This window comes from Stomoxys calcitrans, chromosome 3 (assembly GCF_963082655.1).
Source record: "Stomoxys calcitrans chromosome 3, idStoCalc2.1, whole genome shotgun sequence".
Classification (NCBI taxonomy): domain Eukaryota; kingdom Metazoa; phylum Arthropoda; class Insecta; order Diptera; family Muscidae; genus Stomoxys; species Stomoxys calcitrans.
Window position 1 is genome coordinate 161077629 of NC_081554.1, and position 10489 is coordinate 161088117.

General features: G+C 38.9%; 1 protein-coding gene across 3 annotated transcripts in view; it reads left to right on the forward strand.

The window, feature by feature from the left end:
* LOC106092615 (serine-rich adhesin for platelets) overlaps positions 1-10489 on the forward strand; it is a 536371-nt gene that overhangs the window by 117958 nt on the left and 407924 nt on the right. The gene's annotated exons all lie outside the window — the stretch shown is intronic.

A 10489-nucleotide genomic window follows, 5' to 3' on the forward strand; every position in this document is an offset into this window, starting at 1 on the left:
CTTTTTTCCCAAAGAAGAGATGCCGGGGAAAGAACTCGACAAATGCGATCCATGGTGGAGGGTATATAAGATTCGGCCCGGCCGAACTTAGCACGCTTTTACTTGTTTTTATTTATTTAATAAACAATTCTACATTTAAGCTGCATTTTGCAGAAAGATATCGAAGGGCCTTACACAACCCACTGTCTTATATTTCAGCAAAATCGGATAATAAATGCACTTTTTATAGGCCTAAGACCCTAAATCGGCGGATCGGTCTATATGGGGGCTATATCAAGATATAGTCCGATATAGCCCACCTTCGAACTTAACCTGCTTATGGACCAAAAAAGAATCTGTGCAAAGTTTCAGCTCAATATCTCTATTTCTGAAGACTGTAGCGTCATTTCAATAGGCAAACGGAAAGACGGACGGACTCGACTGGATAGGCTTAGATTTTTACGCTGATCAAGAATATATAGACTTGAAAATGGTCGGAAATGGATATTTCGATGTGTTGCAAATGGAGTGACAAAATGAATATACCCCCATCCTTCGGTGGTGGGTATAAAAATGAACTGAATTGCAGAATGACAGACAGTTAGACGGGGCGAAGGCACCGAAATACAGATGGACTTACAGATGCATGCACGCACGGATGGACGGACAAAAAAGTTGCACGGACAAAGCAGACGGAAGGAAATACAGACAGAAATAAGGAGGGACAGACAAAAGCAAGCACGAACCGATGGACGGACAAAGCATACAGGCGGTTAAATACTCGTTTTCTTGCTTCAGTAGGACGGATGCATAAACAGATGCATGTATGGGCGAACAGACAGTTATCCGGCTAGACAAACAGGTGAATAGCCAGCATATGGACAGAAAAGCAGACAAATTTTAAGACAGACATACAACTAAAACCCACAGTTACACGAATTTGAATCAACTGGTCTTTGGTTTTTTCCTTTTTTTCAGTTTACAAATAAATGCACTAAGAAATCATACCTCAGATTGTAGCTTTAACAGAATTTTTAGAATTTTTTTTTTATTTTAATTAGAATTTTATTATTATTTATGTTTATCATTTTATGTGCATACATGTTTTTGTTGTTTTCCAATTTCTCAAGCATCTGTTTACCTCCTTCAGACATCTTGATTAATTTTATTTTAATAGGGAAATTATGTTAATTCATTCCAATCGCTTAAATATAATTTACATAAATGTTGCCTGCCAGAAGATACAAATAAATCTACATAATGGAAGTGAAATATGCCCCCAACTTAACAAAAAGCAATTTTGTTGGAAGAGAAAAAAATTCAAAAAACAAAAAAAGCTGATGTCTTTATATGTTGTATACAGGGGGGGGGGGGGGGGGGAGAGACTGTTTGGTTAACCAACCATCCCAGCCAACAAAACCTATAAACCTAACTCTAAACAAAAACTAGACTTATACGAAATTACTATGATTTTCTTGAAAATGAAATACCTGAACAATAATCGTGCTGCTGCCATCTATGGCTGTGCTCTAACAAGATTTAAATTTGGACATATCAACAAAAAGCAAAAAACATGTTCAACTTGATACAAGATACAAGTTTAAAATACCGACCAAAAATACCTCAAATTACAGCGAATTAAAGCGAAAAATATCCCCCTACTACGAACAAGCGCCAATGATGTTTTAAAAGCCAATTCGCAGCTTTAACACATCATGGCATTTATTGGACTGACAGACAGTTTGTCGGATTGCCTTAGTGTGACGGCAAATGGCTGCTAATTTGGTATGGCATGAGAAGACTACATTCGATTCGGTTTGGCACAATAGCTGTCTGGTAATTTAATTGGTAAAACAAATGTAAAATCAAATATCAAAGAAAAGACAAATGTGAATATAAAGAAAATTAGTTTTAAATTAGTATGGAAAATCAGTAAAACTTTAAGTTTAAAAAAAAAAAAAAAAACTTATACCGAATCTTATAGAAAATCATTTGAATAGCCTCAAAGACTTCTTTTTGGAATGTTTCAAGGTTCCTTAGAAAGTTCCACTGCAGAAATCGGGCTTTGAAAGGAGAAGACGTCTCCACCCTAATTTTCTCAGACTTAAATTCATAGAAATAGGTGCTCAATGTCAGCAAATTTATGTTTGCTTCCAAATTGTGAAACAAGTACTGGGAGTAGCGTGAGAACGTATCTCTGGTATCTCTCCTGAGGTTTGTGGAGGAAATACGATGGTTCCGACGGGGAGTGCCACAGGCTATGGCATAAATATTGGGTTGCCCAAAAAGTAATTGCGGATTTTTTAAAAGAAAGTAAATGCATTTTTAATAAAACTTAGAGTGATCTTTAATCAAATATACTTTCTTTACACTTTTTTTCTAAAGCAGGCTAAAAGTAACAGCTGATAACTGACAGAAGAAAGAATGCAATTACAGAGTCACAAGCTGTGAAAAAAATTGTCAACGCCGACTATATGAAAAATCCGCAATTACTTTTTGGGCAACCCAATAGATCCGTGTTTGCGTAGGGACGGGCGTTTCTTCACCCCCCGCTCGGGTTTCTCCACTCCTTCTGTATTTTTTTTTTTAATCGTGTATCACCTCTAGTACGAGGTTTTACATTTTTTTTCCTCCCCTTCTCTCTCTGGGGTACCGTAATGGGCCAAACTGGCCTCCGAGTGAACTTAACTTTGGTAGGCGGCCCATTCAAACTAATCCTTAGGGGGAGCACCTATTCCTACTACCTCACAGAAGCAGAACGACCGTACTTGTCATGACTCTTAAAAGCCATTAAAAAATACCACTTTAGCATTTCAGCCAATTACGCCCCTAGAGGCTCAAAAAGTCAAATTGGACGATCGGATGAGAATTGTTCGCTGTATTTTCTCAAGAAGTCAAGATCCAAGATCGGTTTATATGACAGCTATACCAGATTATGAACCGATTTGAATCATACTAAGTATAGTTGTTGAAAGTGATACCAAAATACTACGTGCAAAATTTCAGTCAAATCGGATGGGAATTGCGCCCTCTAGAGGCTCAAGAAGTCAAGACCCAAGATCGGTTTTTATGGCAGCTATATCAAAACATAGACCAATTTGAACCATACTTAGCGTAGTTGTTGGAAGTCATAACAAAACACCACGTGCAAAATTTCAGTCAAATCGGATGGGAATTGCGCCCCCTACAGGCTCAAGAAGTCAAGACCCCAGATCGGTTTATATGACAGCTATATCAAAACATAGACCGATTTGAACCATACTTAGCGTAGTTGTTGGAAGTCATACCAAAACACCGTGTGCAAGGTTTCAGTCAAATAGGACGAGAATTGCGCCTTCTAGAAACTCAAGAAGTCAAGACCAAAGATCGGTTTATATGGCAGCTATATCAGGTTATGTGCCGATTTCCGCCATACTAAGCACAGTTATTGAAAGTCATAACAAAACACCACCTGCAAAATTTCAGTCAAATCGGATGAGAATTGCGCCCTCTAGAGGCACAAGAAGTCAAGACCCAAGATCGGTTTATATGGCAGCTATATCAAAACATAGACCGATTTGAACCATGCTTAACGCAGTTGTTGGAAGTGATACCAAAACACCATGTGCAAAATTTTAGTCAAATCGGACGAGAATTGCGCCTTCTAGAGGCTCAAGAAGTCAAGACCCGAGATCGCTTTATATGGCAGCTATATCAAAACATGGACCGATTTGACCCATTTACAATCCCAACGAACCTACACTAATAAAAAGTCTTTGTGAAAAATTTCAAGCGGCTAGCGTTACTCCTTCGAAAGTTAGCGTGCTTTCGACAGACAGATGGACGGACAGAAGAATCATCGGTGATCGGTTTATATGGCAGCGTTATCAAAACATAGACCGATATGGCCCAATCTCAACCGATCTATACTAAGAAGAAGTAGTTGTTAAAAATTTCAAGCGCCTAGCTTATTCCTTCAAAATGTAGCGTGCTTTCGACAGACAGCCAGACGGACGGACATGGCTAAACCAACTCAGGATGTCAAGAGGATCAAGAATATATACTCCTTGTTGGGTCTCAGATCAATATTTCGTTGTGATACAAACATAATGACGAAATTAGTATACCCCCATCCTACTGTGGAGGGTATAATAAAGATTAAACTTCAAAAATATCAATTTGACATCTAAATTTAAAGCCATGTTCTGGGGGGAGCGCCCTACCCCATAATCCCACTGAGCGGGCATGTTGACCGAATGGGACGATATAGGGCTCAAATGGGTACAAATATGAGGTCAGGAATGGGGAATTTGTACGGGGGATGCCTCACTCCCAAAAACTCTTGCGACCAAAAGGTTTTTGGTTTAGTCGAGTTCGAAATTCAAACCAAAATTTAGGTTCAAGTACACAGATATCAGTCCTTACACCCAAATACCCCGTACACAGACGCTCTCGAATCGGTTTAATATGGCATCAAACTCACGACTTTAGCATAGGTAAATCGAGCAAACTATCAATTCGTCTACTGTGGGGCTTTTTAGCAGTAACATACTAATTTTTTGCCAAGTACTGAGGGGAGTGCCCCACCTCAAAACCCCACTGAGAGGCATGTCGACCCATTGGGCCAATAAAGGGCTCAAAGTAAAGTGGTGTACGAATCTGTCGTTGAAAATGAGGAAATTGTATGGAGCCAAGTATTAGGGGGAGCGCCCCATCCTACAACCCCACTGAGCGGGCATGTCCACCGATTGAGACTATATATGGCTCAAATGAATAGTTTTAATAGTACGAATCTAATGTCCCAAAAATCCTTAAGAACGAGAGGTATTTTCTTTGGTTGAGTTCGAATTTCAAATCAAAATTTAGTTTCAGGTATCCACATTTCGGTCCCTTGCCCCAAATTGCCTATTCCGAAATGCTGCCCGATAGTTATATATAGGGTCAAATTCACGACCTCTGTATTGATAAGCCGAGCACTCTACCGATTCAACAACTGCAGTGCTTTAGAGAAATGTTATTTAAAAGATCCAGTTTGAAAAAACACTAATTTGACATCCATATTTGGATCCAAGTATTGGAGGGAAGCGCCCCATCCTACAACCCAACTGAGCAGGTATATCAATTGATTACATCGATATAAGGCGCAAATGAAAAGTATTAATGAGTAGAGTTCGAATCTTGCGTTAAAAATGGGGAAATTGCATGGAGCCAAGTATTGGGAGGAGCGCCCCACCCTACAACCCAACTGGGCGGGCATGTCGACTGGATGGGACAATATGGGACTCAAATGAAAGGTATTTAGGAGTAGAGTACGAATCTGATGACCAAATTGTAAAAAGAGTTGAATTTCTTTCAAAAACCTGTCCGAACAATAGGTTTTTGTTTTGGTCGATTTCGCATTACTAGTCAAAATTCAGTTTAATGCATCCAAATATCGATCCTTACACCCAAATCTCCCATTCCGAAATGCAGGCCGTTAGGTATAATATGACATCGAACTCACAACCTCTGTATTGATAAACCGATCACGCTACTCAATTTGGTACTGCCATGCTTAAAAGAAGTATCAATAAACAAGACCAATCTAAATTCCAATTTGGAGCCAAGTATTAGAGGGAGCGCCCCACCTTGCAACCGCACTGAGCGGACAGATCCACCGATTGGGACAATATAGGGCTCAAACGAAAGGTATTTATGAGAGTAGAATACAAATCTGGCATAAAAAATGGTGAAATTGTGCGGAGCGACGCTACCAATTGTCATCGACATCCTAATTTAGAGCCAAGTATTGCAGGGGGTGCCCCATCCCAAAACCCCACTAAGCGGGCATGGCAACCGATTTGAACAGTATATGGCTCAAATTAAAAGTTCTTGGGATTACGAATCTAACGTCAAAATGTGGGCCCATTGTTCAGGGGGATGTACCAGTCCCAAAAATCAGTCAGAACGACAGATATTTACTTTTTTTGAGTTCGAATTTCAAATAATTTCAAATTCTACATTCCGAAACGCTGGCCGATAGGTATAATATGAGGTCAAATTCACGCACGCTAGCGATTCGACAACTGCAGCGCTTTGAAGAAGTACTTTTACTACTGAATTTCCCATGTTCATTCCATTGAGGAACAGGGAATACTTCTCTCTTAGCAATGAGTGCAGGCAGCATGGCAGGATACCTTGCATATATAGCCACTAAAGGGACAGTAGCCAGTGAAAATTGTTTTTGTACTCCCAACAGGATTTGAACACAGGCATTTGGTGCCATCCACGAACATGATTACGTCTGCGCCACGGTGACCCCCTTTGGAGAGGTACTATTGAAAACTGGCACTCAAATTTGGAGCCAAGTACTGAGGAAAGTACCCCACCAAGCGGGCACGGCGACCGATTGGGACAATATAGGGCTCAAATGAATGATTTTTAGTAGATGAGTAGGCATGTGACGGAAAAAAGGGGACCCAGGGGGATGCCCATGTCCCAAAAACCAGTCAGAACGAGAGGTATTTATATTGGTCGAGTACGAATTTCAAATCAAAATTTGGTTTCAAGTATCCAAATATCGGTGCTTTAGAGAAGTACTATCAAACAGTAAAGGTGCAGTTTTAAAAACTCCAATTTGACATTAAAAATTAAAGCCAAAAACTAAGGGGAGTACCCCTCCCCAAAACCCCATCGAGCGGGCATGGCGACCGATTGGGACGATATAGGGCGCAAATGAAAGGTGTTTAGGCGTAGAATGCGAAATTGACGTCCAATATGGGGAAATTGTAGGGAGGGATTCTTTACTCTCAAAAAACTGTCCGATCATGAGGCATTTGCTTTGGTCGAGTTCGAATTTCAAATCAAAGTTTAGGTTCAAAAACTCAAATATCCGTCGCTATACCCGCTATATATGGATGATTGCTTTAGTAGAAGTGGAAGAGTATGTATCTGACTTCAAAAAGTTTTAGAAGAAGAGTACGTATCTGAGTTTTAGTAGAAGAGAATGGATCAAAAAGTGAGACCATTGTTCATGGGATGCCCCAGTCCCAAAAACCAGTCAGAACGAGAGGTATTTACATTGGTCGAATACGAATTTCAAATCAAAATTTGGGTTCAAGTATTCAAATATGGAACGTTTCACCAAATTCTCCACTACAAATCGCTGGCCGATCGGTATAATATGGGATCAAACTCACGACCTCAGCATTGGCAAGCCCAGCACACTACCCATTCCACTGCAGCGGTGCTTAAGAGAAGTACTATCAAACAGTAAAGGTGCAGATTTAAAAACTCCAATTTGACATCAAAATTTAAAGCCAAATACTAAGGGGAGTACCCCTCCCCAAAACCCCATCGAGCGGGCATGGCGACCGATTGGGACAATATAGGACGCAAATGAAAGGTGTTTAGGAGTAGAATACGAATCTGACGTCCAATATGGGGAAATTGTAGGGAGGGATTCTTTACTCTCAAAAAACAGTCCGATCATGAGGCATTTGCTTTGGTCGAGTTCGAATTTAAAATCAAAGTTTGGGTTCAAAAATACAAATATCCGTCGCAATACCCGCTATATATGGATGATTGCCTTAGTAGAAGTGGAAGAGTATGTATCTGACTTCAAATAGTTTTAGAAGAAGAGTACGTATCTGAGTTTTAGTAGAAGAGAATGGATCAAAAAGTGAGACCATTGTTCATGGGATGCCCCAGTCCCAAAAACCAGTCAGAACGAGAGGTGTTATACAATAATAATAATAATAATAGAATACATCGGTTGAATACCAATTTCAAATCAAAATTTATGTTCAAGTATCCAAATATGGAACCTTTCACCAAATTCTCCACTGCAAATTGCTGGCCGATCGGTATAATATGGGATCAAACTCATGACAGCATTGGTAAGCCCAGCACACTACCAATTCGAAGACAGCGGTGCTTTAGAGAAGTACTAGTAAAGTTCTACTAAACTCCAGTCTCAAAAACTCCAATCTGACATTAAAATTTAAAGCCAATTACTAAGGGGAGTACCCCTCCCCAAAACCCCATCGAGCGGGCATGGCGACCGATTAGGACGATATAGGGCGCAAATGAAAGGTGTTTAGGAGTAGAATGCGAATTTGACGTCCAGAATGGGGAAATTGTACGGATCGATGCCTTAGTCCTCAAAACCAGTCCATAGAAGTGGTTTGGTCGAGTTCGAATTTCAAATTAAAGTTTAACTCCAGGAATACAACATTCTACTCCCCCATTAGAAAACGCTGGCCTCTCGTTAGAAAATGGCATCACACTCACGACCTGAGCATTAGTAAGCCGTGTACGCTACCAATCCCTATACTGCCGAGTTGAAGAGAAGTACTTATAAAAAGTTTAGAGTCCAGCTTCTGGTAGCCTAACTGTAGCCTAAATCCCTGAAAGACAAGTAACCAATTAGATTTCCTTAAGAATCTTGTTTTTCCTAGAATTCCGGATAAACACTCAAAATTTGAGCTAGACTTGCATAAAGTAAAAAATCCCAAAATTTTTTCTGTGACTTTAGGCTCATAATCAGAGTAATCAGTTTTACCTCTTCTGTTACCACCTTTTGGCTTATTATCTCGAAAAGATAACCCGAAGATTCACTTTCTTCATAAGTTTCGCTTGATGCTCTGTTTTCTATCATTTGCTTAATCTCCACATTGTGCTCTCTATGGTCCTAGGTAAAATACGAAATTTTTATATACAGAAATAGAGCTTCAACTGAATAGAATTGCTCACTCATTGAGTATGGAATGGTGGCTTACTCAGTTTCCATTGTAAATTTATTATGTTTTTCTCGGCATGTTGTTCATCAAAATGCTTATAAAGTCATTTTATAAAATACAGAAGATGATGAAGATTTATTTATCTTCACATGCATGAATGCCATGGCAAAAGCGAGTCAGTTTCAGTTTACTCAGAAGATTTATATATGAAAAATGGAAGACACTGGGAAAAAATTAAAATTGTGATAAAAAACCGAAACACTTTGAAATTAAGTGACAATTCCAAAAATTTTCGGTTACGACATGAGTCTGGTATTATTCAGAAGTGTTTTTTTTTTTTTGCTAGATTTTCTGTTACAGCAATCATTTGTTACTGGCTGGTTTTTCGATTAATTCAAGATGATGATGCTGAAATTTGTAATCTAGCAGTCATTTACCTTAATTTCAAATCCCATATGACAATTTTCGAGTTTCCAAGTCCTTACTAAATCTAATCTTGTGTTAAAAATGGGGAAATTGCATGGAGCCAAGTATTGGGGGGAGCGCCCCACCCTACAACCCCACTGAGCGGGCATGTTGGCCGATTGGAACAATATAGGGCTCAAATGAAAGGTATCTAGGAGTAGAGTACGAATCTGATGTCAAAATTGTAAAAAGAGTTGATTTTCCTTCAAAAACCAGTCCAGCTTTTTACTTTGGTTGATTTCGCATTACTAGTCAAAATTTAGGTTAATGCATCCAAATATCGATCCTTATACCCAAATCCCAAGATTACAAATCTGGCATCAAAAATGGTGAAATTGTGCGGAGCAACGCTACAAATTAAGTGACGGTTTCAATCATTTGGGGTTACGACATGAGTCAGGTATTATTCTGAGTGGTTTTTTTTTGCCGATTTTCTGTTACAGCAAACATTTGTTATTGGCTGGTTTTTCGATTAATTCAAAATGGTGATGCTGAAATTTGTAATCTAGCAGTCATTTACCTTAATTTCAAATCCTATATGACAATTTTCGAGTTTCCAAGGCCTTACTAAATCTAATCTTGTGTTAAAAATGGGGAAATTGCATGGAGCCAAGTATTGGGGGGAGCGCCCCACCCTACAACCCCACTGAGCGGGCATGTTGGCCGATTGGAACAATATAGGGCTCAAATGAAAGGTATCTAGGAGTAGAGTACGAATCTGAGGTCAAAATTGTATAGAGTTGATTTTCCTTCAAAAACCAGTCCAGCTTTTTACTTTGGTTGATTTCGCATTACTAGTCAAAATTTAGGTTAATGCATCCAAATATCGATCCTTATACCCAAATTCGACTATAAAAACAGCATTTAAAGTTTCAAAAGTTGCTAGTGAATGCAAATATTGTGGCAGATACGTCGGCAGCGTCCATTTTAAGCTGATATTTTTAATAAAAGTGATCACATTTATTAACATTTGCCAAATTTCCATTGGACATTTATACTTTTATGTTAACCGATTAACAATAAAGATAAATAAATATTCACCACAACAAACATCAGCTGATAACTAACATATGCACCGCGGGCCGTTTTTACACAGTACAATCATATCTATAACCCTGTAGGAACAGAATCTTAACGCATTAACAGTATCGAATAAAACTAATCATCAAAATGAGTACAAAAGTCACAAAATCAGTAAAATCTGTGTTTAATACCCCTAAAATTAACAAACATCCAATAGAAAATACACCAACTTCCTCAAAGAATAAATCACCAAAATTAATTCAATTAATAGAACAAAAATTTGCTCGACAGACTGAAATAATAACAGCCAAAATCGATGAAGC